Source organism: Oryctolagus cuniculus, chromosome 3 (assembly GCF_051225735.1).
Source record: "Oryctolagus cuniculus isolate XC-2025 breed Fujian yellow rabbit chromosome 3, ASM5122573v1, whole genome shotgun sequence".
Classification (NCBI taxonomy): Eukaryota; Metazoa; Chordata; class Mammalia; order Lagomorpha; family Leporidae; genus Oryctolagus; species Oryctolagus cuniculus.
The window spans coordinates 141,653,116-141,680,364 of record NC_142869.1 but is presented as its reverse complement, the minus strand read 5'-3'; the positions used below and the strand labels follow the sequence as shown (position 1 = coordinate 141,680,364).

The following is a 27,249-nucleotide window of genomic DNA, read 5'->3' as shown; positions in this document are numbered from 1 at the left end:
TTTGCTCCCCAGATGACTGCAACATCCAGGGGTAGACCAAACCAGAGCCAGGAGCCAGGAGCTTCATCTAGATCTTCCACACGGGTATCAGGGGCCCAGACACTTGGGCCACCTTCTTCTGCTTTTCCCAGACCATTATTAGGGAGCCGGATGGGAAGTGGAGCAGCTGGGACATGAACTGGTGCCCATATGGGATGCCATCATTACAGACTGCGACTTTACCCGCTATGTCACAACACCAGTGCCGGTCCCATCCACATAATTTTTAAAACCTTCAATTTTTTTTGGTGAATTTAATGTAGAAATAATGTATTAAAAAGATGATTTCTGGTTTTCTTCTCTTGTCTTTTTCATGAATTTTTGTATGAGGAGAGAGAAACATGGCTAAGAAGTTGGGCTCTGGGTAAAGGCAGCCTTAGGTAGCTGGGAAGAGGGACAGATGCCAATAGTAACTTGGAATGAGGACTCTCAGCACACAGCAGTGGCTCCCAGTGTAGGTGTGTGTGTGTGTGTGTGTGTGTGTGTGTCTGCCTGTCTATCTGTCTAGTGGAGGTGGGGAGTATGGCAGGGAAAAGACTGGTTGGAGGGACTGTCCCATTTGTGCAGCAGTGTTCAGGTACAGTCACACTGGCAGCTGCACAGTGCTGACGACCACAGGAATGCTAGGTCTCCAAGGCCTCCTCAACAGGCCCATTAGGGGCCGCCCACAGATCCAGGCGTATTTCTTAAAGGGCCCAAAGTTAGTAGGCCATGATAAAAACAACAACGATTCACTGTGCCTCTCTCTCCCTGAGGTCCATTCAAATCCAATTCAATTTTGCTTTCAAGTCCCTCCCAGACTTAAAAAAGCAGATTACACTTGGAAAGGCCTAAGTGGCTAAAAATTTCCTGACCAGAACAGGAATTTCCTTTATACTCCTGACAGGTGTGCCTCCGGTCTTTGTTTGCTCACCTCCTGAACAGACAGTCCACTTCATATTTAGCCAGGTCTTACTGTGACATATTTCACTTCCTTACACGGCAGTGAAATCCGCCTCCATGAACTTTCACCCCCTTTGTCTTTGTTCTGCTGTCTGGAGCTACGCAGAATGTGTTGAACCCTGCTTCACCATGACAGGTCTTCAGACATTGGGAGACAGCTGTCACGGACTTGACCCTAAACTTTCTCTTTTCCAGGTAAAATAGCCTCAGATCTTTTACTTACACCTTTTGTAAATAATGAATTCATGTGGATAATGGATGAATAACAGCCGTAGGCAGATCTGGATTCTGTTAATTTGTTCACTCAATTTTTTATTCTTAGTGCATTTATTTCCACTGTTAAATGGAATATTGTAATCACAACAAATGTTACAAAGGAGAGGTGCATGGTTCAATGAGTGCACACTTTAGGGAGGGACTGGACCCAGGCAGGGGAAGTTGGCTACTGCTCTCTTAGGAGATCACAGTTGAACTGAGAGCTAATGGTTGGGTAACAGCTAACGATGTGAAAGGGAGGCATTGTTTCCCAGGCAGAAGGAGCCTTGTAATGGGAAGGATAGGTGATTGAGCTGTCATTTATCATGTCAGATTTAAAAAAAAAAAAAAGGAAAGATTTATTTATTTGAAAGATAGAGAGAGAGAGAGATCTGCCATCTGTTGGTTCATCCCCAAAATGGCCACAACAGCCATGGCTGGGCCAGACTGAAGCCAGGAGCTAAGAACTCCATCCAGGTCCCCAACATGAGTGGCAAGGAACCCAAGTTCTTGGGCCATCTTCCACGGCTTTCCCTGGAGGATTAGCAGGGAACTGGATCGGAAGTGGAGCAGCAAGACTCCAACCAACCCTCATATGGGATGTTAGTGTCACAAGTGGTAGCTTAATCCACCACTCCATAACACCAGTCTCCCTCCCCTCCCTTTAAAAAAAGATTTATTTATTTATTTATTTATTTGAATCCTTGGATCTTTAATTTCTGCACACACAAAAAGGCTTATACTGTTTGTCCTGTGGAAAGGGTTGTTCCGAGGACCCATGAGATGGATAAAAATGTGCTGAAGTTGTATTCTACAAAGTTGTGTACTTGATATTCCATGGTATTCATAACAGAGCACCTCCCCTAACCCAGGCAGGCCTGTGCCCTTAGTTCCACCAACAGGACTTCCAAAAGCTGTTGATTTTTGTGTATTGATTTTATATCCTGCTACTTTACCAAATTCTTCTATGAGTTCCAATAGTCTCTTAGTGGAGTTCTTTGGATCTCCTAAATAAAGAATCTTATCGTCTGCAAAGAGGGATAGTTTGACTTCCTCATTCCCAATTTGAATCCCTTTGATCTCTTTTTGTTGTCTAATGGCTCTGGCTAAAACTTCCAGGACTATATTTGCTTAAGGTTTCATCATGAAAGGCTGTTGTATTTTATCAAATGCTTTCTTTGCATCTACTGAGATAATCATATGTTTTTTTCCTGCAGTTTTTTTTAACTTTTATTTAATGAATATAAATTTCCAAAGTACAGCTTATGGATTACAATGGCTTCCCGCCCCCCATAACTTCCCTCCCACCTGCAACCCTCCCCTCTCTCGCTCCCTCTCCCCATTCATTCACATCAAGATTCATTTTCGATTCTCTTTATATACAGAAGATCAATTTAGTGTATATTAAGTAAAGATCTCAACAGTTTGCACCCACACAGAAACACAAAGTGAAAAATACTGTTTGAGTACTAGTTATAGCATTAAATCACAATGTACAGCACATTAAGGACAAAGATCCTACATGAGGAGTAAGTGCACAGTGACTCCTGTTGTTGACTTAACAAATTGACACTCTTGTTTATGGCATCAGTAATCACCCTAGGCTCTTGTCATGAGCTGCCAAGGCTATGGAAGCCTTTTGAGTTCACCAACTCTGATCATATTTAGACAAGGTCATAGTCCAAGTGGAAGTTCTCTCCTCCCTTCAGAGAAAGGTACCTCCTTCTTTGATGACCTGTTCTTTCCACTGGGATCTCACTCACGGAGATCTTTCATTTAGATAAATTTTTTTTTGCCAGAGTATCTTGGCTTTCCATGCCTGAAATACTCTCATGGGCTTTTCAGCCGGATCCGAATGCCTTAAGGACTGATTCTGAGGCCAGAGTGCTGTTTAGGACATCCGCCATTCTATGAGTCTTCCTGCAGGTTTTTAATGTGGTGTATTACATTGATTGATTTGCGAATGTTGAACCATCCCTGCATACCAAGGATAAATCCAACTTGGTCTAAGTTCATGTTCTTTCTGATGTGCTGTTGGATTTGATTGGCTAGAATTTTGTTGAGGATTTTTGTATCAATGTTCAATAAGGGAAATTGGTCTGTAATTTTCTTTCTCTGCCCCAGCTTTTCAGGTTTAGGAATTAAGGTAATGCTGGCATCATGGAAAATTTGTGAGAATTCCCTCTCTTTCAATTGCTTTGAACATTTTGAAAAGAATTGGAGTTAGTTCCTTTTTTAAATGTCTGGTAGAATCCAGCAGTGAATTCATCCAGTCCTGGGCTTTTCTTTGTTGGTAGTGCCTTTATTACTGATTCAATTTCTGTCTTGGTATGGGTCTGTTTAGGTTTTCTATGTCTTCATGGTTCAATTTAGGTAGGTTTTATATGTCCAGGAATCCATCCATTTCTGCTAGATTTCCCAGTTTGGTGGCATACAATTCTTCATAGTAATTTCTAATGACTCTTTTTTATTTTTGTGGTGTCTGTTGTTACATTCCCTTTTTCATCTCTGATTTTATTGATTTGGGTCTTCTCTCTCCTTTTTCTGGTTAGCTGGGCCAATGGTGTGCCAATTTGTTTATTTTTTCAAAAAAACAGCTCTTCATTTTGTTCATCTTTGTAATGTTTTTTGGATTTAATTTTGTGGATTTCTTCTCTAATTTTAATTATTTCTCTTCTCCTACTAGTTTTGGGTTTGATTTGCTGTAGTTTTTCTAGATCCTTGAGATGCATTGATAGCTCATTTATTTGGTGCCTTTCCAATTTCTTGATGTAGGCACCTGTTGCAAAAAACTTTCATCTTATCACTGCTTTTGCTGTATTCCATACATTTTGATATGTTGTGTGGTTATCTTAATTTGCTTCCAAAAATTTTTTGATTTGCCTTTTGATGTCTTCTGTGAACCACTGTTCATTCAGGAGTATGTTATTCAACCTCCATGTGTTTGCATATGCTCTAGAGATTCCTGATTGCTGATTTCCATCTATGTTCCATTGTGGTCTGAGAACATGCAGGGTATGATTTTGCTTTTTTTTGAATTTTTTGAGACTTGCTTTATGGCTTAATATGTGGTCAATCCTAGAGAAAGTTCCATGCACTGCTGAGAAGAATGTGTATTCTTCAACTGTAGGATGAATGTTCTGTAGATATTTGTTAGATCCATTTGGTCTGTAGTGTAGATTAAATCTGCTGTTTCCTTGTTGTTTTTCTGTCTGGTTGATCTGTCCATTGCTGAAAGTGGAGTATTGAAGTCCCCCAATACTATTGTATTGGAGTCTGAGTCTCCCTTTAAGTTCCTTAACATATATTTTAAATAGCCCAGTGCCCTGTAATTAGGTGCATCTACATTTATAATAGTTACATCTTCCTGTTGAATTGATCTTAATCATTACATAGTGCCCTTATTTGTCTCTTTTAACAGTTTTTGTGTTAAAGTCTATTTTGTCTGATATTAAATGGTTATACCAAATCTTTTTTGGTTTCTGTTGGTATTGAATATCTTTTTCCAACCTTTCAATTTCAGTCTGCATGTGCCTTTATTGGAAAGATGTGTTTCTTGTAAGCAGCAAACAGATGGGTTTTGTTTTTTAATCCATTCAGCCAGTCTGTGCCTTTTAATTGAAGAGTGGAGGCCATTTACATTGAATGTGACTATTGATAAGTAATGACTTTGCCCTGCCACTTTCCCAAAGATATTCCTAATTTATACTTTGAGTTTCCTTTGATCTTTTACTGAGAGATTTTCTTCCTTTACCTTCTTTTGTCGTGATGGCCATGTTTCTGTGTTTCTGTGTATAACACACCTTTAAGCATCTTTTGCAGGGCTGGACAAGTGGTGACAATTTCTTTGAATTTCTGTTTGTTATGAAAGGTCTTTATTTCACTTTCATTCACAAATGAGAGCTTTCCAGGGTAACATTCTGGGATGTCAGTTTTTTTTTTCTCTTAGGACTTGAGCTATATCTTACCATTCTCTCCTAGCATGCAGGGTTTCTTATGAGAAGTCTGCTGTAAGTTTAATTGGAGATGCTCTGAAAGTAATCTGGTGTTTCTCTCTTACCCATTTTAGAATCTTCTCTTTATGTTTCACTGTGGTGAGTTTGATTACAATGTGTCGTGGTGAGGGTCTTTTCTGGTCATGTCAATTGAGAGTTCTGTGTGCTTCCTGTACTTGGACGTCTTTTCTTTCTCCAAACCCAGGAAGTTTTCTGCTATTATTTCACTAAAAAGGCCTTCTACTTCTTTCTTTTTCTCCATGCCTTCATGAACTCCTAGAACCTGAAAATTGTTTTTTTTTTTTAATACTATCCTGTATATTGCCAATAGTGTTTTTTTAGATTTCTAATTTCCCCTTTTTGTCTTTGGTTTGTATACTTTGCTGTGCTCTGTCAACTAAGTCCAATATTCTTTCTTTTGCCTCACTGATTTTGTTCTTAAGACTCACCACTGCATTTTTATTTGTGTTATTGAATTCTTCATTTCATTTTGATTTCTCTTTAATATCTCAATTTCATGTTTTATTGCATTCTTCATTTCATTTTGATTCCTCCTTAGGATCTCAATTTCATGGGAGAGATTTTCTTTCATGTCCTGCATGGACTTCAGTAGTTCATGCATTTGCTTTTGATTACTTCTATGTAATCTTATGATCAATTTTTTTTGAATTCCAGTTCTTGCATTTCTTCTATCTCATCATCTTCACAATCTTGTATTGGAGTGTCATGTTCCTTTGGGAGCGTCATGTTGTCTTCCTTTTCTTGTTTCTTGGATTGTTGCATTTGTTGTTTAGCATTTGTGGAGATACCCATTGGTTTCTTCTTTTTTTTCCCACTGTGGCAACTTTTATTGTTGTACTATGACTCTGTAGATAAGTGGACTGTCTACTTTCAGTGAATCTCTAGAAGCTTGTAGTGGGTGTGGCCAGAGAGCTCTGTTCAGTTCTCCAGGGTTAAGGGTGTACCTAAGGTGACACACCCAGGTTTGGCGTGGTAAATCTTCTCTCTCTCTCTTTTTTTAATCAGAAGGAAAGTATATTCTGCTCAGCTGAACTCTTCTCCTCTGTGGAGACCAGTGCCTGAGCACCAGCCCAGTGGGTTTAATATTGGTCTGCTGTGTCCCAAGGACCACACAAAGGATCCATATAGTCCTCAGTGTATGTTCAGATTCCCTAGCAATGTCTCTCACAGGTAACCAGGAACCCCTTAGCTTGTGGCTTTTCCCACTGAGACTGCTCAAAGTCCCAGCCATACTGTGAATTCTCCCACACACCCTCAGCTTTTTTTTTTTTTTTTTTTTTTTTTGAAAGTCCCGATTCAGAAGCTTCACACAGTCTCAAGCTCCTAGCCACCTGTTATTTTTACCCGCCAGAGTCAGGAGTCTCTGCTTGGCCAATTGCCAGGCACAGACATGAGCTGGCACAGCTATTACGTATGTCCAAAATGGAACCTGCTCTATTAGCTTATATGTCTTTGTTTTGTTTTGTTTTGTTTTGAAAGGCAGAGTTAGGCAGTGAGTGAGAGACAGAGAGAAGGGTCTTCCTTTCCGTTGGTTCATCCCCCAAATGGCTGCTATGGCTGGCGTGCTGCACCGATCTGAAGCCAGGAGCCAGGTGCTTCCTCCTGGTCTCCCATGTGGGTGCAGGGACCCAAGCACTTGGGTCATCCTCCACTGCCTTCCTGGACCACAGCAGAGAGCTGAACTGGAAGAGAAGCAACGGGACAGAATTCGGTGCCCCAGCCGGGACTAGAATCAATTCAGCACCTTACCATACCTTTTCTAGATGGAAGATCAATATCCTGCCCCTACAACCCTGGCTGCAGCCTTGACATATAGGCTGCAATCTTCTAAAAGACAATGATAGCATTTTACCTGGTTAAACTCATTTGAATATAAGTACTTAAAAACACTTTATTTTTGAATTAAATAACTTATTTTCATGTTCATAGACATTGTCAACATAGCTTCATTGAAGCAGGATTCTGACAAATAATCTTTAACCCAGGGAAGGCTGGGATGTGATATTCTGAAAAATGAATTTACTCAGGGCTGGTGCTGTGATGTAGCAGGTAAAGCTGCCACCAGCAGTGTCAGCAACCCATATGGGCACCAGTTTGAGTCCCGGCTGTTCCACTTCCCATCCAGTCCCCTGCTAATACACCTGGGAAAGCAGCAAAAGATAGCCCAAGTCCTTGGGCCCCTGCACCCATGTGGGAGACCCGGAAGAAGCTTACCTCCCTACTCTGCCACAGTTAGAACCAACCCCCATCCCCCATCCCTCATTACTCTTTTTTTTTTTTCATTTGACAGGTAGAGTTATAGACAGTGAGAGAGAGAGAAAGGTCTTCCTTCCGTTGGTTCACTTCCCTAATGGCCGCTACAGCTGGCACTGCACCAATCTGAAGCCAGGAGCCAGGTGCTTCTTCCTGGTCTCCCATGCAGGTACAGGGGCCCAAGCTCTTGGGCCATCCTCCACTGCCCTCCTGGGCCACAGCAGAGAGCTGGACTGGAAGAGGAGCAGCCAGGACTAGAACCCAGCGCCCATATGGGATGCCGGCACCGCAGGTGGAGGATGAACCAAGTGAACCACGGTGCCAGCCCTCCCCCCATTACTCTTAAAAAAGATCATTCTTTATGCAGCTGTCACCACAGCTAGAGTGACCAGGCAAAGGCAAACCAGTACCATTATTGGGGAAAGTGAAGATGTCTTCTATGTTTGAAAATGTCTTTCTCCCATCTAGCCATTCTCCACACCAAGTGGCTTAGTAATTGTTCCCAATTCATCTTCCATAGTGGGAAGCAGAAAGGAGGCTATTTGCTCTTCCTCCAAGGATTTGAAATTTTTGATACCTGGTATCTACTGCATTTCCAGTAGGAACACTGGCTTTGTAAACCCGCACAAGTATGCACACAGACCTCAGCACCCACAAGCAGGCCCAATTACCTTGCGACTGCTTAGGGTGGCTCCAGCTATACAGCAGCCCAGCCCAGGGCAGAGACAGTGTAACAGGCAAGTTATAGTTTGGGGGTGGGCTATCTCCCACCTATATTTTGGTCTGATCCTGCCAAAGTAAGTACAGGTGGGACTCGAAATTCAATAAAACTCTAGCAGGCTGTCTTTAAAGTGATACTTTTGTATGGCAAAGGAATGATCTTATGAACATTCCAATGGCCCTTGGCAGAAAAAATTTCCTCACCCTTCCATGGTGAGTAAATTCATTTTTTTAAAAAAATAGATTTTGTGTTGGATGATTTCTTAAAAGATTTATTTGAAAGGCAGAGTTACAGCGAGGTAGAGGCAGAGAGAGAGAGAGAGATCTTCCATCTGCTGGCTCACTCCCCAAATACAGCAATGGCCGGAGCTGGGCTGATCGGAAGCCAGGGCTTCTTCCGGGTCTCCCACATGGGTGCAGGGGCCCAAGGACTTGGGCTATCTTTTGCTGCTTTCCCAGGTGTATTAGCAGGGGACTGGATGGGAAGTGGAACAGCCGGGACTCAAACTGGTGCCCATATGGGATGCTGGCACTGCTGGTGGCAGCTTTACCTGCTACATCACAGCACCAGCCCTGAGTAAATTCATTTTTCAGAACATCACATCCCAGCCTTCCCTGGGTTAAAGATTATTTGTCAGAATCCTGCTTCAATGAAGCTATGTTGACAATGTCTATGAACATGAAAATAAGTTATTTAATTCAAAAATAAAGTGTTTTTAAGTACTTATATTCAAATGAGTTTAACCAGGTAAAATGCTATCATTGTCTTTTAGAAGATTGCAGCCTATATGTCAAGGCTGCAGCCAGGGTTGTAGGGGCAGGATATTGATCTTCCATCTAGAAAAGGTATGGTAAGGTGCTGAATTGATTCAGCCCATTGATAGAAGATTCCTTGTGTTTACAGATGACAGACAGTTGTGGATCAATATTGCAAGTAATTGTCTTCTCTGTAGAATTAAAAGAATTTTAAAAAAGAAACCAAATCAATATTACATTTGTCATTTAAAATTTAACCCCATTGGGGCAGGCATTTGGCCTAGTGAATGGTGAAGACATCCACAGCCCACATCAAGAGTACCCAGGTTGGAATCCCAGCTCTGGCTACTGAGTCCAGCTTCTTGCTTATGTGAATCCCAAGAGGCAGCAGGTGATGACTCAATTTGTTGAGTCCCTGCCACCCATGTGGGAAATCTGGATTGAGTTCCTGACTCCTGGTTTCTGCCTGGCCCAACCTTAACTATTGTAGGCATCTGGGGAGAGAGAAACAGTGGGTGGGAGCCCTCTGGCTCTCTCTAGATGTCTGTGTCTGTCTCTCTGTCTCTGTTTCTGTCTCTCTGCCTCTCAAACGCACACACACACACACACACACGCATACATGCACCCTTTCCAGCACCATTTTGTGTTCATTTCCTACTTCAGATATTCCTCGTGCTCTGTTAGGTCATAAAAGACACATTAGTGCATATCTAGTTCTGCAATCAACAAAACTAACAAATTATCCTCTAACAGGTGAGATACAGGATTAGTATTTAGGACTGAGATGAACCAGTGCAAACAGGCCTTTCTGTGATATCCTAAGAGACCTTACACAGTTCCGGGTTTAAGGCTCAAAGACAATCTATTCTCAGAAATGGGTGAGCCACAGACCCTTCATTAGGGCAGGTTTGTGTCTCATGAATGCTGATAGCTTTATCCCTGCTCCTGAGCCATCCTTTCTGTGTCGAGGTATAACACTTCTTTTCCACACAACTTCAGTCCTATCAGCTTAACGTCTTTCTGTCTCTCCCAGCACCCCCTTTTTATGAATGTAGCCTCCAGTCACATTTACCTTGCATACTAAAGTTTGACATACTAAAGGCAAGATCAATGTGCGTTTTTGTTGCAACCAATTTGATCAAAAGGAGTCAATAGTATAGCAAATCTCACTGAAACACCCAATTAGGAATCTGAAAACATGTGTACCAGTACATCACTGCTATGATTCTATGAAGTCTAAAATTGGTCATTTTATCTCTTCATAAAACTGGTAAAAATGAAAATGTATATTTTGCATTTTTGTTCTAGTCATTCTCCTTTTCTCTGTTCTCTTTAAATCTCCCCCCCCCCCATGGGGGCAGTTATTTATAGTACTTCCCTCCCCTCAACTGAATTTTTTTCTTTTCTCTCTCTCTACTTTTTGACAACAGAGCACCATGCACACAGATAGGGGTATCTTCCATCCACTGGTTCACTCCCCAAATGCCCACAACAGCCAGGGCTGAACCAGGCTGAAGCTAGGAGCCAGGAACTCCACCTGGTTCTCCCACATGGGTGGCTTGGATCAAGTACCTGAGTCACTACTGCTGCCTTCCCAGGAGCGCTAGCAGGAGCTGAATGGGATTCAGAGTAGCCGGGACTGGAACTGGCACTCTGATATGGGATGTTGGTTTTGCTGGCCGTGGTTTAACCTGCTGCCCCACAATGCTGGCTCATGATTTTTTCATTTGACAGATCCCTTGAATGATGAACCCTTGACATCAGAGTCCAGTTTTAATAACTTTATTGAACTCATAAAAGCCAGGCACACCCTTGATAAATGTTAGCTGGTCTCATACTATTGCCAAATTGCTTTTTTCCTGTTGCTCTTTTATCAGTTATTATTATCTTCTAATCAAGTATCATGATAAGAAATATAATTGAAGAAGTCTCATTGTTTCCTTTTACTGCCCAACATCTTAGTTTGAAAGATTTGAAACATTACAGAAATAATCGCACAATGTCCCTATATCCACCTATGCACATTCTACAGTGAATGTTTTGCTGTATTTGCTTTAATACTCAACTCTGCATTTGTCTGTCCCTTCATCCATAATTTTTTATGGAGTAAATTACAGATCATGGCATACTTCATCTCTAAAGGCTTCAGCATGTATATTGTTAACAAGATTTTGTATGGATTTACAGTTCTTTTTCTTAACTAATATGTACATATATGGCCTGTATCAATTGTAAGCTTTCCATTCAGAGTGTTGGCAAGTAGAAGTAGTGGAACACCCATGTAACCTCAACCATTTGCAAGACAGAACATTATTTTCAGCCCAGAAAGTTTCCCCTTGCCTCACTACAGTCAATCCCCCTCACTTCCCTCAACCCTAGGTAAACACTGTTCTATTTGTTTCCCACCATTGATTAGTTTTTCCTCTTCTAGAATTTCCTACAAATCATTACATTTGTGCCCTGATGGATTTGAGATTCATCCACTGTGCTCTGTGCCTCCACATTTCCTTTTATTGTTGAGTGGTGTTGTGTTGTATGACCATACCAAAGCTGGTCTGGCCATTCCTCTATGGAGGACCATCAGAGTGGTCTCCAGATTTGGGCTGATGAAAACTGCTACTGTGAGCACTTTTGTATTGTACACATATTTTTGTTGGCATATGTTTTTATGTCTCTTGGATAAATACTTAGGAGTGGAATTCTAGATCAATAGGCTTTGTGTGCTTGATATTATAAGACACAACCAGATCTGTTTCCAAATTTTGCCATTTTACCCTTCTACTGCCAATGTGTGAGAGCTGAGGTTGTTCCACATTCTTAACAACATTTGGTGCTGTCAGTCTTCTGAATTTTTGCTGTTTTGGTGAGTGCATAATGGTATTGTGGTGTTCGTGAGCATTCCCTGATGACTAATGGTGTTCAGTACTTTCCATTTGCTTATTGGCTGTTCAGAGGCCACTCTTGTGAAATATCTGTTAGAAATCTTTGTCCACTTTTTATAGGATGGCTTATGCTTTTGTCATTGAGTTGCAGAAGTTATTTATATGAAGATACTTCAAAGAGTTTGTGTAAAAAATGGAATTAAAAGTTGGTTCAGTTTGCGGCTAGTGCTGTGGCATAATGGCTAAAGCTGCCTCCTGCAATGTTGGCATCCCACATGGGTGCCGGTTCGAGTATTGGCTGCTCCTCTTCCCATCCAGCTCTCTGCTATGGCCTGGGAAACCAGTAGAAGATGGCCCAAGTCCTTGGGTCCCTGTGCCTGTGTGGGAGACCCAGAAGAAGCTCCTGGCTCTTGGCTTCAGATGGGTCCAGCTTAGGCCAGAGGAGTGAATCAGTGGATGAAAGACACCCCCCACCCTGAGTCCTGCCTCTGTCTGTCTGTAACTCTGCCTTTCAAATAAATTATAAATCTTAAAAAATATTTGAAAAAATACTTATTTTTCAAAAAGTTCAGTTTCGGATAAAAAAATTGAAATCCATGCATGATTTTTTTATAATATGCAGTTTCCACAAACTTTTTGAAGACACCGCCCCTCCATCTATCCTGGACACTAGTCTCTTGTCATGTTTGTGAATCCATTCCTTCTTTGATTTCATCCATTTTGGCTTTCATTCTGTAGCATAACTGAACCTGTATCAAGCATTGTCTACATAGCTTGTCTAAGGAGCCATATAAGGCTGTGGAATAAATACATGCTGGGTGGTATCCTTTCTTGCTATGGCAAGCCAATAATGGAGGACCAGAAAACTATATTGAGTTTCAGGCACTGGGCTTGTTATTTGCCTTTAGCAATATTTATTTTCAGAATAGAAAGTAGAGCTTACTTTCTTAGTGCAGTTGAGAAGTAGCTTCTTGGGGCCAGCACTGTGAGGTAGTAGGCTAAGCTTCTGCCTACAGTGCTGGCATTCCATGTGCATGCCTGTTCATGTCCTGGCTACTCCACTTTCAATCCAGCTCTCTGCTACAGCCTGGGAAAGCAGTGGAAGATGGCTCAAGTGCTTGGGCCCCTGCACCCACATGGGAGATCCAGCAGAAGCTTCTGGCTCCTGGCTTTGGATCAGCTCAGCTCTAGCAGTTGCAGCCATTTGGGGAGTGAACCAGCAGATGGAAGGTCTTTCTCTTTGTCTCTCCCTGTCTGTAACTATGCCTTAAATACATCAATAAAAAATTTTTAAAAGCTTCCCCAGGAGTCTTTCTATTAATAAAATAATGCAAAAATGAAACACATCCAAGCATAATTGTGAAAAAGAGAAAAAATTTTTTTAAAAATTGAATGTTATACTATACATAGTTGGGGAAAAAAGTAGTTGGCGTTATTATGATTAGTGGTAATAATAGCTCTCTTTGCTGCATCTACTGTGAGAATGAAGACCATTCTCAACAATCAGACTGTCGTCATTTCAGAAGATTTTGACATCATCTGTAAGGGCGCACAGTTATTGGAAAGGGTTCCAGATGAACCACACAGAGGGACATCAGCCAGATCAACGTAGAACTCAGCCTGCTTTGAAAGAAAAAGAAGGGACTCCAGGTTGACAAATGGTAGGGAAGTAGAAAGGAACTGGCAATCATTTGTACCACCTGCAGTCATGGAGAGACTATGATCAAAAGGGTTACATTGAGCTTCCGTTACAAAACAAGGTCTGTGTCACTCCCTTCCCATAAACTTCACTGTTGAGGAGAATGGGGTCTCTCATTGAAATCTGAAATTTTGGGGTGAATACTATATTCAAAGGGTTCAGATGAGGCCAGGTGTTATATTTTTGATATCTCAAGCCCAGAAAGATAAATTAGTCCTTGAAAGCAATGACATTGAACCTGTTTCAAATTCAGCTGCTTTGATTCAGCGGGCAAGGAGAGTTAAAAACAAGGATATCAGGGGCTGGTGCTGTGGTGCAGAGGGTTAAGCTGCTGCCTGCAACGCCAGCATCCCATATGGGCACTGGTTCAAGTCCCGGTTGCTCCACTTCTGATCCAGCTCTCTGTTTATGGCCTAGGAAAGCAGCAGAGGATGGCCAAAGTGCCTGGGCCCCTGCACCCACATGGGAGACCCAGAAGAAGCTCCTGGCTCCTGGCTTTGGCCTGACCCAGCCCTGATGGTTGCTACCATTTGGGGAATGAACCAGCAGATGGGAGGTCTCTCTCTCTCTCTGTAATCTAACTCTGTCTTTCAAATAAATAAATGAATCTTAAAAAAAAAAAAAAAAAAAAAAACAACCAAGGATATCAGAAGATTTTTGGATGGTGTCTATGTCCCTGAAAAAGGAACAGTTCAGCAGGCTCATGAATAAGATTTAAAAGTTGTCCAGCTACAGGAACAAAAACCTGAATTATGTCTTGTAGTATTTCAGTAATGCAATAAAAGATCTATTGAATTGAAAAAAAAGTAGTAGTAATAAAATCGATGGTTTCACCATCTATTTGTGAAGCCATCATTTTTTCCCCAAAATACTCTCACATTTTTAAGCTTTATGATCAAGAAATCAAAGAGTTTTCTTCTTCTCTGAAAGAGAATTAACACTGCAATTAGTGGAACTGTTATGGGAAGTTATCACATTCAGGGTTTGGTTTTTACAGCTACATTGAAAATTCAGGAAAGTTGAAGTATTTTCGCATCATTCAGTATAGCATTGTTTCTAATACAAATACTGGTCACAATTCAAGCAACTACCTTTAGGGGACCCATTCAAATAAACTGAATTCCAGCTCTTCATTAGAATACTCTTCCTAGTTTGCCTTCTCCCGGTGAATATTTCTCTTAGGTTGCACCATCATTTTCCGTCATGACTTCATAACCACAGGCTTTTACAGATGGAAAGATCTCTGGGGTCATCTGGGTCTATCCCCTCATTATATAGAAGAAGGCACAAACTCAGATTCAGTAATATACTCCAAATAGAGTCGTAGAACACACAATCGGAGTGAGGATTACACATGGATCTTCTAATTGAATGAATGTTTGGTTTTGTGTGTTTTTCCTCTGTTGTCAAGCCTGATTGATTTACGCTTTAAGATGACACTTGCATTTATCCCTTCCTTGCTTTTGAGGTGGCAATGGTCTCTAATTATATCAAAACCGGATTACCACAGCATCCTCTTGGCTCGTCATCCAGCCTAATCTTTTCCCTTCAGGTCCATCCTGCACTCTTTTGTGTTATCATTTTTCCTAATATAGACTTTGTATTAGGCATTCTTTTACTGCAGAAACGTCAGTGTTTGTCATTATCATGGATTCATTGTCATGAATCTCCTTACTCTGATCCCATCCTTTCTCTTCATCCTTATTTCCCACTCTCCTGACCTACACTTGCTCTTCAGAATGGGCCCTCTATCCTCAGGCCGCATGTGAATTCCTGCTGTGGTCCCTATGTTGGTTCTTTATTCTGGTATCCCTCTCCGCGTAGACCTCATAGCTCATAGTTCAAAATCCAGCTCAGGCTCCACCTTCTCTATGAAACAATTTGTGTGTGTGTGTGTTTAACTCCTCACCTATGAATATAAATTGCAACATCCCATTTAACAACTTACATATACTATCACCCCTATAATAGAGAAAATTCCAAACCTTGGTGGCTAACCACCATACAAATTGTACTTGCTGCTCAGTGATGACAGTGCGTATGGTATTGGTGTACTGGTGGTGGTGGTATGGGGAGGTGGGGAGGATGCTGTGTTCTTTTGCAATCTTTTAGGGATTCAGGGTAAGGGAAGCTCTGTTGTCTTATTTTTATTTTTATTTTTTATTTTTTGGACAGGCAGAGTTAGACAGTGAGAGAGACTGAGACAGAGAGAAAGATCTTCCTTCTATTGGTTCACCCCCAAAATGGCCGCTACGGCCAGTGTGCTGCGCCAATCCGAAGCCAGGAGCCAGGTGCTTCCTCCTGGTCTCCCACGTGGGTTCTGCTGTCTTTAACACAAAGCTTCTAGAGTTGTCCAGGGTGCATCCAACTGGAAGCTGGAGAAAGAGTGCAGAAGGCGCGCCTGCCTCTTAGCCGCTTCTGTTCAGAAGTGATGTGGCTTAACACCTTTGTCAGAACTAGGCACAGGGCTCCACCTGGTGCTGGGAAAAGCACCCCCTGGCTGGGTGTCTGCAACCTTGGAACTGCTCTGCTCCATGGAAGGGAAGCACAAATCTAGGGGGCAGCTGTCTTTGTTACAGTGTTATCCTGTGCTGATTTCCGGTTGCTTTATACATGCTGCCCTGGTGTGCCCATCTGGATTTCCCACTGTAACTAAAAGTCCACAGATGTAGCCAGAGTCTGGCATTTAGCACCTGTTTCTCAGGCTTTTGTTAAGTAACAGGATAATTTAATAATAGTTTTTAAACTTCTTAATTCGAAGTTAGACGAAGAAAGGGAAACAGAAAGTAACAAATCCCTAGGGGATCCGTCTTTGTCTTTTTTTAAGAGCTCATTTGCAATGCATTCTTCACTTCAGGCACAGAAAGTGAAATTTGGGGGGATTATCTTCAATTTCAGAATGATAATATTATTTTAAAAAAATTAATTGATTTATTGCAGGGCAGAGTTACAGAGAGGCAGAGAGAGAGAGAGAGAGAGAGAGAGAGAGAGAGAGAGAGAGAGAGGTCTTCCACTTCCAGTCACTGGTTCATTCCCCAGGGCCGCAATAGCCAGAGCTGAGCCGATCCAAAGTCAGGAGCCAGCAGCTTCTTCCAGGTCTCCTGCATGGGTGCAGGGCCCCAAGCGCTTGGGCCATCTTCTACTGCGTTCCCAGGCCATAGCAGAGAGCTGGATCAGAAGAGGAGCAGCTGAGACTCAAACCAGCCCCCATATGGGATGCCAGCATTGCAGGCAACGGCTTTACCCACTATGCCACAGTTCTGGCCCCTATAATATTCTTTTCTGCTTCCGTCAGAATAATTTTAAGTTGGTGCATTTTGTTTCCCTTTCTCTTACTGCATTATTTATTAAATAAAAATTAACACATAGGAAATCCCATGCATACATCAGTTGGCTTTGACAATAATTAACTCGTGATCAGTCTTGTTTCATTTATACTGCTGCCCTCTACATTAAAGTTTTTGAAGCTAAACATAATATCCTATTATTTCATATATAGATGTGTCTGTATTGCTAATACATAAGGCCCAACCCCTCTTCCCTACAATAGTATATCTCACTTAAAAATAACACCAATTCCTTAATATCGACACTTTTGTCCAGATAGAATTAAAATTTCCTCCTTGTTAAACAATTGGTTTGTTTAAACTGAGATCCAGAAAGGTCTAAGTGATCTTACCACGCAGACACAAAATAAACAAAGGGTGGGAGAAATCTCCTGGAGGTGATAGAAATGTGTATGTCAGTGATGGTGGTGATGATCTCAGGGACACAAACTAATTCCCAAGTTCATCAAGGTGAATGCATTCATATGTATGCATTTGGTACGCCAATCATACTTCAATAAAGTGGCTTAAAGAAAAAAAAAACACCAAAAAACTCCACTATTAAGAAACTTAAATAGATCCAAACAAGGTCTACACAATACACAGTACATTTTTAATATACTTTGTCACTATTTTTAAAATGAGTTTTTCCCCACCTTTATTATCTTTGGAACATTTTTTGTTGATGATACCAGAACATGAGCCTTGTGTTGCTTTTCGTATTCTGAATTTGGCTGATTTCATTTTTATGATTGTTTAACAGTTCAATGTACCTCTGCCCCTAGCTTTTGCTGCACACTGGAGTTAGGTGGTTGTGATTCAGGTTTGATTTTTTCCATCAAGAATGTACCTTTGTTGCATACCTCCATCAGAAGATATAGAATGTCTATTTTTAATGTTAACATTTGTCAGCTGGGGGTGGGTGTTTGTGTAGCTATTAAGACACTTCATCTCACATTGGTGTGCCTGGGTTTGCTACCTCTCTTTGGGTCTTGACTCCAGCTTTCTACTAATGCAGACCCTATGAGACAGCAGTGATGGCGCAAGTGCTTGGGCCCTTCCATCCACATGGGAGACCTGGATGGAGTTCCTGACTCCTGGCTTTGTTCACCTGGCAAGTAAACCAGCAGATGGACTGTCTCTCCCTTTATCTCTGTCTCTGTCACTCTGCCTTTCAAATAAATAAATAAATATTTTTAAAAAAGAGTTGTCACCTTGATCCATCCCTTGTAAAGTTTTCCCTCCGTGTTTCATCTGCCGATCTTGGTTGCCATTGATGATCACATCTTGGTTCATTGTTTCCTTGGTCACATCTTGTCTCTCTCTCTCTCTTTTTTTTTAATAAAGATTTAATTTATTTATTTGAAAGACAGTGTTACAGAGAGAGGTAGACAGAGAGAGAGAGAGGTCTTCCATCTGCTGATTCACGCCCTAGATGGCCTCAATGGCCGGAGCTGTGCCGATACGAAGTCAGGAGCCAGGAGTTTCTTCTGGGTCTCCCACGCAGGTGCAGGGGCCCAAGGATTCGGGCCATCTTCTATTGCTTTCCCAGGCCACAGCAGAGAGCTGGATTGGAAGAGGAGCAGCCAGGACTAGAACTGGTGCCATATGGGATGCCTGTGCTTCAGGCCAGGGCTTTAACCTGCTGTGCTGCAGCACCAGCCCCTCTCTTTTAAAAAAAAAAAAAAAAAAAAAAAAGATTCATTTTTTTTACTCCCCAGATGGCTGCAACAGCCAGGGCAGAGGCAGGCCAAATAGGTACTCTCTGGCCCCCACAAAACACCTTACAAGTAAACTGACTCTGGAACCTTAGGCAAGTGCCCTAATATTAGAATGACAGTAGTAGCTACCTTTAGGGTTGTTATGAAAATTAAACAAGTTAGGGGCCGGAACTGTGATGTAGTGGGCTAAGCCTCCGCCTGTGGCGCTGGTGTCCCATATGGGTGCCAGTTCTTGTCCTAGCTGCGCTTCTTCCAGTCCAGCCCTCTGCTGTGGCCTGGGAAAGCAGTGGAGGATGGCCCAAGTGCTTGGGCCCCTGCACCCTTGTGGGAGACCCAGAAGAAGCTCCTGACTCCTGGCTTTAGATCAGCCCAGCTCTGACCATTGCAGCTATTTGGGGCGTGAACTAGCAGATGGAAGATCTTTCTCTTTGTCTCTCCCTCTGTAACTCTACCTCTCAACTAAATAAATAAAATCTTTAAAAAAATTAAACAAATTAAATACATACAAATTGTTTAAAATACTGCTGCCATTGCTAGCATTGTTTAATTACTATAATTACAATTTCTTTCAGCTTTAGCCTTGATGTTGGAGTTTTATTTTATTTTTTCTGGTGTTTAAGGTAATTAACAGCAATAATTTAATTACTATGTTTTATATAATTTTAGTCTCTGACCCTCAGTCAAAACCCTGATTAGCTTACATGTGATATGAACTTAACCTCTGCTGTCATTTACTACAAAATACTATTTAAATACTCTGCTTTAAAAATACTGTACTTTAAATTATTTTTTAAATTTATTTTTATTTATTTGAAAGAGAGACCAAGATACACACAGAGGGAGAGGTAGAGGGAGAGGGAGAGGGAGAGATGGATGGAGAGAGAGAGGGAGAGGGAATAGAAGGAGCGAGAGGGAGAAAGAGAAACTCTCACATTATGTGCTGGTTCACTCCCCAAATGCCCAGAACAGTTGGGCTTGGCCAGGATAAAGCCAGGAGCCCAGAACTCAATAATCTAGGTCTCCTATGTGGAGTGACAAGAATCCAACCACTTGAGCCATCATCTGCTGCCTCCTAGGGTGCTGGAATTAGAAGTAAAACTGGGACTGGAACCTAGGCACTTGATATGGGAGTCTTAAGTGGCGTCATAACCATTGTGCCAAATGCTTGCTTTATTTTCTTTGTTTATAGATCAATTAAGAATCATTTTTACTACACACCCCTCAAAGATATTTAGCTTACTCTTTAAGCTACCTATACCTTTACCTTTATGAAGAAAAAAAGCAATATATTTTGTAGGATAGGATTTAATTATTTATTAATTTTTTTTTTGCCTAGAAACTTTTTATTTAAGGTATAAAACTTCATGCATCTCATATATACAGATTCGGGAACACAGTGATTCTTCCCACCCTACCCTCCTTCCCGCCTGCATTCCTATCCTTCTTCCTCCTCCCTTTCCTATTCATATTATTATTTTTAAATAAATCTATTTTCAATTGACTTTATACACATAAGTTTAACCCTACACTAAGTAAAGAGTTCAACAAATAGTATGAAGAAGAAGAAGAAAAAAAAACTGTTCCTCAACAGTCCAGACAAGAACTATTCAAAATCATCACTTCTCGAAGCGTTAATTTCACTTCTGTAGATTACCTTTTAGGTATTCTATTGGTTACCATAGAGGATAGGCTTTTCAAGTATTTGAGAATGAACTTCAATAGGATCTTTTTTTTATTTTTTACAACTTTATTTGATTATACTCGTTGTAGGAAACTGTGAAGATACAGAAAGATTCAAAGAAAATAAAAAATACCCAGTATCTCCTCCCCCAAATACAATAAAAGATTTTGTATACTTCTAGTCTTTCTATACATTAACATGGCATTTTAAAACAAGTACTGTAAAATGCTTACATAGTTTTTTCACTTTATATTATAGAGTGGTCATTTCTTTTAGATATCAAATATTATGTGAAAACATAATTTTCAGTTGACTGCTTCACAGTTAAACCACAACTTATCTCCAATTGCTGGATATTCATATTGTTTTGAAAATTTGCTGTAACTAATCCTATTAGAATTCTTATTTATATAATGTATATGATAATTTCTGAAAGAGAACTTCCTAAGAGAACGCACAAAATAAAATGCCTATATATTTTTGAGCCTGTTGATACATTTTACCAAACTACCCTCCAAAGATTTCACCAATTTACAGTCACATCAATAAGTAGCCAGAGTCCCATTTCTTCTTCACCATCTTTGGCAACATAGGAAACCAGTTATTATTTCCCAGCCTTTACTGCTGCGAATTTAATAGGCGGAGGGAAGAATTGTATCTTGTTTAATTCTAAAATGTAAGATTTTTACCCACATGTGTGTGGGGAGCAACTCGGACTAGACTGTTACTGGAATTAAGACTTATTCTATGCATCTGCTCTCCCACAATATGGCGCTGGGAGAGGAGGAAACAGCTTCTACGCAGCTGCCTCTTGCCAACTTGAGTGATGACCTCCAGGAGCTGATCCTGCTCCTGATTGCAGGAGAGCAGCGTACTCGGCGTGTGGGTAGCAGAGTTGGGATTGGTGGAAGGACTATAGAGGAGGAGAGAGACAACATGCACCAGGAACATCTACAAGGAACATCTAAGAGGAACACCTGTGCAGCCCCCGAGAGAGCCGGCCGGCGGTGTGCCGCTCCCCTGCGGAAGTGGGGAAAGTGGCCGGGGGAACCGCCCTTCCACGGAGGTGGAAGGGATGGTAGCCAACCCGGGAAGAACCAGCAGCAAACCCGGGGAGGGCCAAGCAGACAAAAGAACAGCGCAGGGTTTAGTGTCGTTCCTCCACGAAGACGGGGAGCGATAATGTGGACTGGGCACTTGCTTTTTCTCCCATGTTTTGAAGTAGTCCAAGTCTTCCAGGAGGAGTCTTAAGCATCTGTAGTGTACTCTCTTTCCTACACGTGTTTTTCTCTCCCAGGCAAGTGCATGAAGACTACATGTCTTTCTCAGGATTTTTTTTTTCTCCAAGTTAAGCAGCAATTCCCACAACGACAGGAACTAGAAAGTCACCTTTTTTCTAGGCAGCCGTGCTATTTTAATGTCTTGGTAATAAAACAGAAAACTGGGCCATATTCTTCAGGTTATGGAGGGTTTCAGACCACTCTGTGAACCCTATCTGAGGTATGGTGGTGAGGAGCAAACCTTTGGCTTTATTGGCATTTTCTTTCAGGGTCTTTAAGACCCGGCCCACTGAAACTGCTTCCTCGTGCTTCTTCCACAATCATAATCCGTTGCCACGGCAATACTTGCAAGGCAAATTCCAGCCTCTTTGGCAAGAACCACCTCTGGAACAGTGGTCATATTGATGACATCCGCTCCCCAGGTGCGGAACATGAAGCTTGCTGCCCAGGAGCTAAATCGAGGTCTTTCAGTTGTGACCATTGACCCCTTTGAGTGGCACCGGAGTCCTAGCTTCTTAGCAGTCTCTATGAGGACCTCTCTTGTTCTGGGGCAAAACGGCTCAGCCATTGGAATGTGGCACACTCCTCTGACACAGGAATGACTTCCATCATAGAAGGTCTGAGGCCTTGTCATGGTCCTGTCAATGAACTGATTGTTAATGACAATATCGCCGGGCTGAATCTCCTCCCTCGAGGAGCCACAAGCTGTGGTCACTATGACATGTGTATAACCCTCCTCCTTCAAAGCCCAGATGTTTGCCTGGTAGTTGACTTTGGAAGGCATGATGGTGTGCTGCCTCCCATGCATGGCAAGGAGGGCGCAATCAACATTTTTTATTTTCCCCAAAATTAAGGCATTGGATGGCTTGCCAAATGGAGTATCCACATATTTTTCAGTTCTTCCTTCTAAAATTTCTGGATCATCCAGGCCTCTTCCACCAATTATTCCAGTCTTCACGGTGGCAGTGGTGGCGGCACCTGAGGCCATGTCTGTGCGGGGCAGGAGGCTGCGGTGGGTGCTCGCATGGGGTGCTCGCGTGGGGCCGCGAGCCGGCGGCAGTGCGCAGCGCGGAGTCCCGGGGCCGCCTGGCTCCTCAATGGGATCTTTGAATATTGGACGTTAAAGGACCTTGGAGAGCAGCCTCCATACTTCATCTATAGGTCAAGAAAGTGAGAACTAACCAGGCTCAATGTCTTGTCCAACTTTGCATGACCAACGAATGGCCCAGCTAAGACTGGTACCAGATCTGACATTGGAACCAGCCCTGGTTCCCAACTTCTTTCCATGACACTGCACAATGTTGAGCTATTTTAAGTGTTCCTCTGTCAATTCTCACCCTACTCTTAAGGCTGACAGTGTCACTGTTGGAGTTAAAAGTCAGAAATATGGGGCTAGGATGTGGCACAGTGGGTAAAGCCACCATTTGGTACTCCCATATCCCAAATGGGAGTGCCAGTATGAGTCCTGGTCCTGGCTACTATGCTTCTGCTCCAGCCCCCTGCTAATGTACCTGGGAAACACCAGCTGATGTCCAAAGTACTTGAGTCCCTGCCATCCATATGGGAGACCTGGATGGGATTCTTGGCTCCTGGCTTCAACCTGGCCCATCCTCTTCTGTTGCAGATCTTTGCGGGGAGTAAACCAGCAGATGGAAGGTCTCTCTCTCTCTCTCTCTCTGCTTTTCAAATAAATTATTTTCTTTTTAAAGTGATTGACATGAAGGGCATGCTTGAAGACACACAAATGTCCATGGAATCAGCAAAGTAGAGCCCAGGAACTGGTGACAGGCGCAGGGTGTGTGCAGGACTGGCTGCTTATGTGACCATGCTTCCATGCATTGGCATCAGAAGAAATGACAGCTGCTTTGTATTGACACAGTGAGCCTCATAGCCTTGTCTAGTTAAACAGCCATCAAAGAAGGACAGACTCACAGGCCGATTTTAGTTTACTTTTGGATTTTCTTTTTACCTCTAATTGTGGAGAATTTTAAATGTATAGCAAAGCAGCACAGTGGACCCCCAGATACCCATCACTCAGCCCCAATATCCTTTAACCTAAGACCACTCCTGTCTCATCCCTTCCTTCTTCCACCCCCATTTTATCTTATCTTGAAGCAAATTACAGATAAAACTTTATATTTATATATTTGAAATGTATTTCTTTAGGAAACAAAAACTTTTTAAAAACATAGCCAGAAGCTCAATGATCATCCCTAAAATTGTAACACAAATTCCTTAGTCTCATCAAGTAAGTTGTCACTGTGCAATTTTCCCATTGTTTAAAATACATCATCTGGGGCTGGTGTTGTGGCATGGCAGGTTAAGTCTCTGCCTGTGATGCCAGCATCCCCTGTGGGTGCAGGTTTGAGTCCCGGCTTCTCCACTTCTGATCCAACTCTCTGCTATAGCCTGGGAGAGCAGCAGAAGATGGCCCAAATGCTTGGGCCCCTGCACCCATGTGGGAGACCTAGAGGATGACTCTGGCTCCAGACTTTGGTCTGGCCTAGCGCTGGCCATTGCAGCCATCTGGGGTGTGAACTGGTGGATGGAAGATTTCTCTCTGTCTCTCTAACTCTTTCAAATAAATAAATCAATCTTTAAAGAAATTCTTACAAAAAGAGTTGTTTGCCGTGTATCTAATTACTCTGTCAGACTCAATTCCTAGAAATGGAATTTGTTAGGTTACATATTTAAGGTTTTAAAATACCACCAAAAGGCTGCGGTTGTACTAATTTTTATTTTTTTAATTTCTAAAAATTTTTATTTGACAGGTAGGGTTATAGACAGTGAGAGAGAGAGAGACAGAGAGAAAGGTCTTCCTTCCATTGGTTCATTCCCCTAATGGCTGCTATGGCCGGCGCTGTGCCGATCTGAAGCCAGGAGCCAGGTGCTTCCTCCCAGTCTCCCATGTCAGTGCAGGAGCACTTGGGCCATCCTGCACTGCCTTCCTGGGCCACAGCAGAGAGCTAGACTGGAAGAGGAGCAACCAAGGATAGTACCTGGAGCCCCAACCGGGACTAGAACCTGGAGTGCCGGCACCACAGGCAGAGGATTAGCCAAGTGAGCCATGGCTCTGGCCAGTTGTACTAATTTTTAATACGTTTCATGAGGATATCCAATTCCCTGTGCCCTGAACTTCTCTAGTATGATTTTTAAACCATAGCTAACTTGATAGACTAAAAAACAAACCAAAAAACAAAAAAATCACTTGCTGGGTTGGGCATTTGGCGCAGTGGTAGACGGGGCTTGGGACACCTGCATTGATTTCAGCATGTCCAGCTCTGCATCAGCTCCAGATTCCTGCTAACGTGCACCCTAGGAGGGAGTGGTGACGGCTCAAGTAATTGGGCCTCTGCACCCACATGGGAGACCCGGAGGACGCTCTGAGCTCCTGGCTTCTGCCTGGCCCAGCTCTGACCATTGAGGAGTGACCCAGCAGATGGAAAATCTCTCTCTCTGTCCTCCTCTCTCTAAAACAAGCATCATCTTTTTTGGTTTCTTTCACTTTTGAATCAGGCCCCACTCCCACAAACTGCGATTATGTCTCCTCAATCTCTCTGTCTTTTCTCTCTCAATTGACCTGGTAAAGAAAACAGATGTTGGAGCTGTGGCTTTCCCCGCAGTCTGGGCTTGCAGCTTTCATGTCTGTGGTGTGGCTACATGGCAGCTTTAAAGATGATAGATGTCCATGCCTGCTATTGTCAGGTTTCGCCCAGTTTGGCTGGTGCTCACTGGGTGCTGGTCATACCAGCTGGAAGTCAGTGAGAGCCAGGATTTCTCACGGGTCCTGACTGGCTGGCTGCCAGGCTGCCAGCGCCCTGTGGCTGGGTAGGCATGTTGTCAGCATGAGCAGCCGCTGTCAGGCCCAGGAAGTTTGTCTCTGGTACCCCAGTCTTTTCCTGTCCTTTAATCTAAAGTGGACCTCTTGCTCTATCTTTGCAGAACATCCTCTACGTTCCCTTTGCAGCAGTCATGAAAATGTGTAGCTGCCACAGACCTTGACATTGTAAAGTCCAAAAAGTCAGGCATGCATGAAGTCACTTTGTTACACGGAACAGCACAAACCATGGCTCTCAGCTAAGAATAGCAGACATACATTTGACGGTTTGCCATCATCACTTCCAGATGGAACCTTCTCTCATGACTAAGCATGCAGTCAAGTTCAATGCTTCAGGGGCTGGCGCTGTGACATAGTGGGTAAAGCTGCCACCTGCAGTGCCGGCATCCCAAATGGGCACTAAGTTTGAGTCCTGGCTGCTCTACTTCCGATCCAGCTCTGTGCTATGGCCTGGGAAAGCAGTAGAAGATGGCCCGAGTCCTTGGGCTCCTGCTCCCACGTGGGAGCCCTGGAAGGAGCTCTTGGCTCCTGGCATCAGATCCATGCAGTTCCAGCTGCTGCGGACATTTGGGGAATGAACTAGCAGATGGAAGACCTCTCTCTTTCTTTCTCTACCTCTCTGTAACTATGCCTTTCAAATAAATAAATCCTTAAAAAAAAGAGTTCAATGCTTCATTTCTCTCCTCTTCTCCCTGGGGACAGCTAAGTTCCTATGTTGGGGTCAGCCCTAATGTGTGCTGTTCTTTATTTGGTCCCCACCTTTCACAGAGGTGGGACTATTTCTTTATTTCATAGGCGTGTCGTAGATATACAGTGGGTAGTCCTATGAATAGGTTAGGCAGAGTCAGAGGTGGCAGGTGTAGGGTAGAGGTGCCGAGAGATAGCCCGGTCCTGCTGGAGAAAATTGTGATATCTGGATGTGCTCAGGTGCATCTCAAGCTGGGCACCACAGCCAGCCCATAGGACATCTGTCCAGGAGGTCGGAGGGCATTCTGACGGACAGCTGAGCACAGACAGCAGTACGGAGGCCTGCACATTCTGATACTGGGTGGGCAGATGGTCTAGAGGTCCTGAACCTCTAGCAAGGTCCTGAGCCTCGGGGCCTAGCAAGGTTCAGAGTGGTGGCAGGAGAGACTGAATGTGTGGCTGGGAAAGGACTGGGCTTGGCAGCAATGGCAGGGGCCAGGGACCCCAGCCTCGAGTACCAAATACCAGCTGTGATAAACTGCAGCTCGGCCAAGGCACACACGTGGCCCTCCAAGGAGCATGCAGACAGCCACACTACGGAAGCCCTGAGGCTCTGTGCTGCTGGAGGGTAGGGAAGCCTTCCTGGGAGAATCAGGTCATCCTCATGAAAAAGGGAAACCAAAGATGGGGGAGGGGAGCTTGGAATCCAAATCAATTTTATACTGAAAGAGACTGGTTTGTCTCAGTGGCAAGGTGGGGTTAGTTTCACTCCCATCAGCAGAAAGGGGGTGCAGGAGTTAAGCTGAATTTCATCAGATAAGGTAAAGGCATCCTCCAGTATATCTGGGTTCTGGCTATGAATTTTAAACCAAACACACAACTCGCATTTATGTATTTTAGACCTCTGTTCCTTTTATTGTAAGTTTCCTGCGGGCACAGACTATCCTTTTATTTTTCTGTCTTCTTAGCACCTGCACCAGTGCTTGGATCCTAATGTAGGGGTGAGGAATATCTGGCCTCAAATCATTTGGTCTGGCCCTGCCAGGGCAATTGCAGGGAGGACTCAGAATTCAATAAACCTGTACAAGGCTAGTTTTTAAGTTGATAATTTTGTATGGCCTGCAAATGATGTGTAAATGATATCCAAATGGCCC

General features: G+C 42.9%; 1 protein-coding gene and 1 pseudogene across 1 annotated transcript in view; one reads left to right on the top strand and one right to left on the bottom strand.

Annotated features, from left to right (window-relative positions):
- The first annotated feature begins 1,151 nt into the window (after window positions 1-1,151).
- Window positions 1,152-27,249, top strand: part of GSAP (gamma-secretase activating protein) — a 173,241-nt gene continuing 147,143 nt past the window's right edge. The window contains exon 1 of the mRNA XM_070071192.2: window positions 1,152-1,176. The gene's annotated coding sequence lies outside the window, so the exon portion shown is untranslated. The remainder of the gene's footprint in view (window positions 1,177-27,249) is intronic.
- On the bottom strand, window positions 20,885-22,575 carry LOC100339640 (S-methyl-5'-thioadenosine phosphorylase pseudogene; annotated as a pseudogene).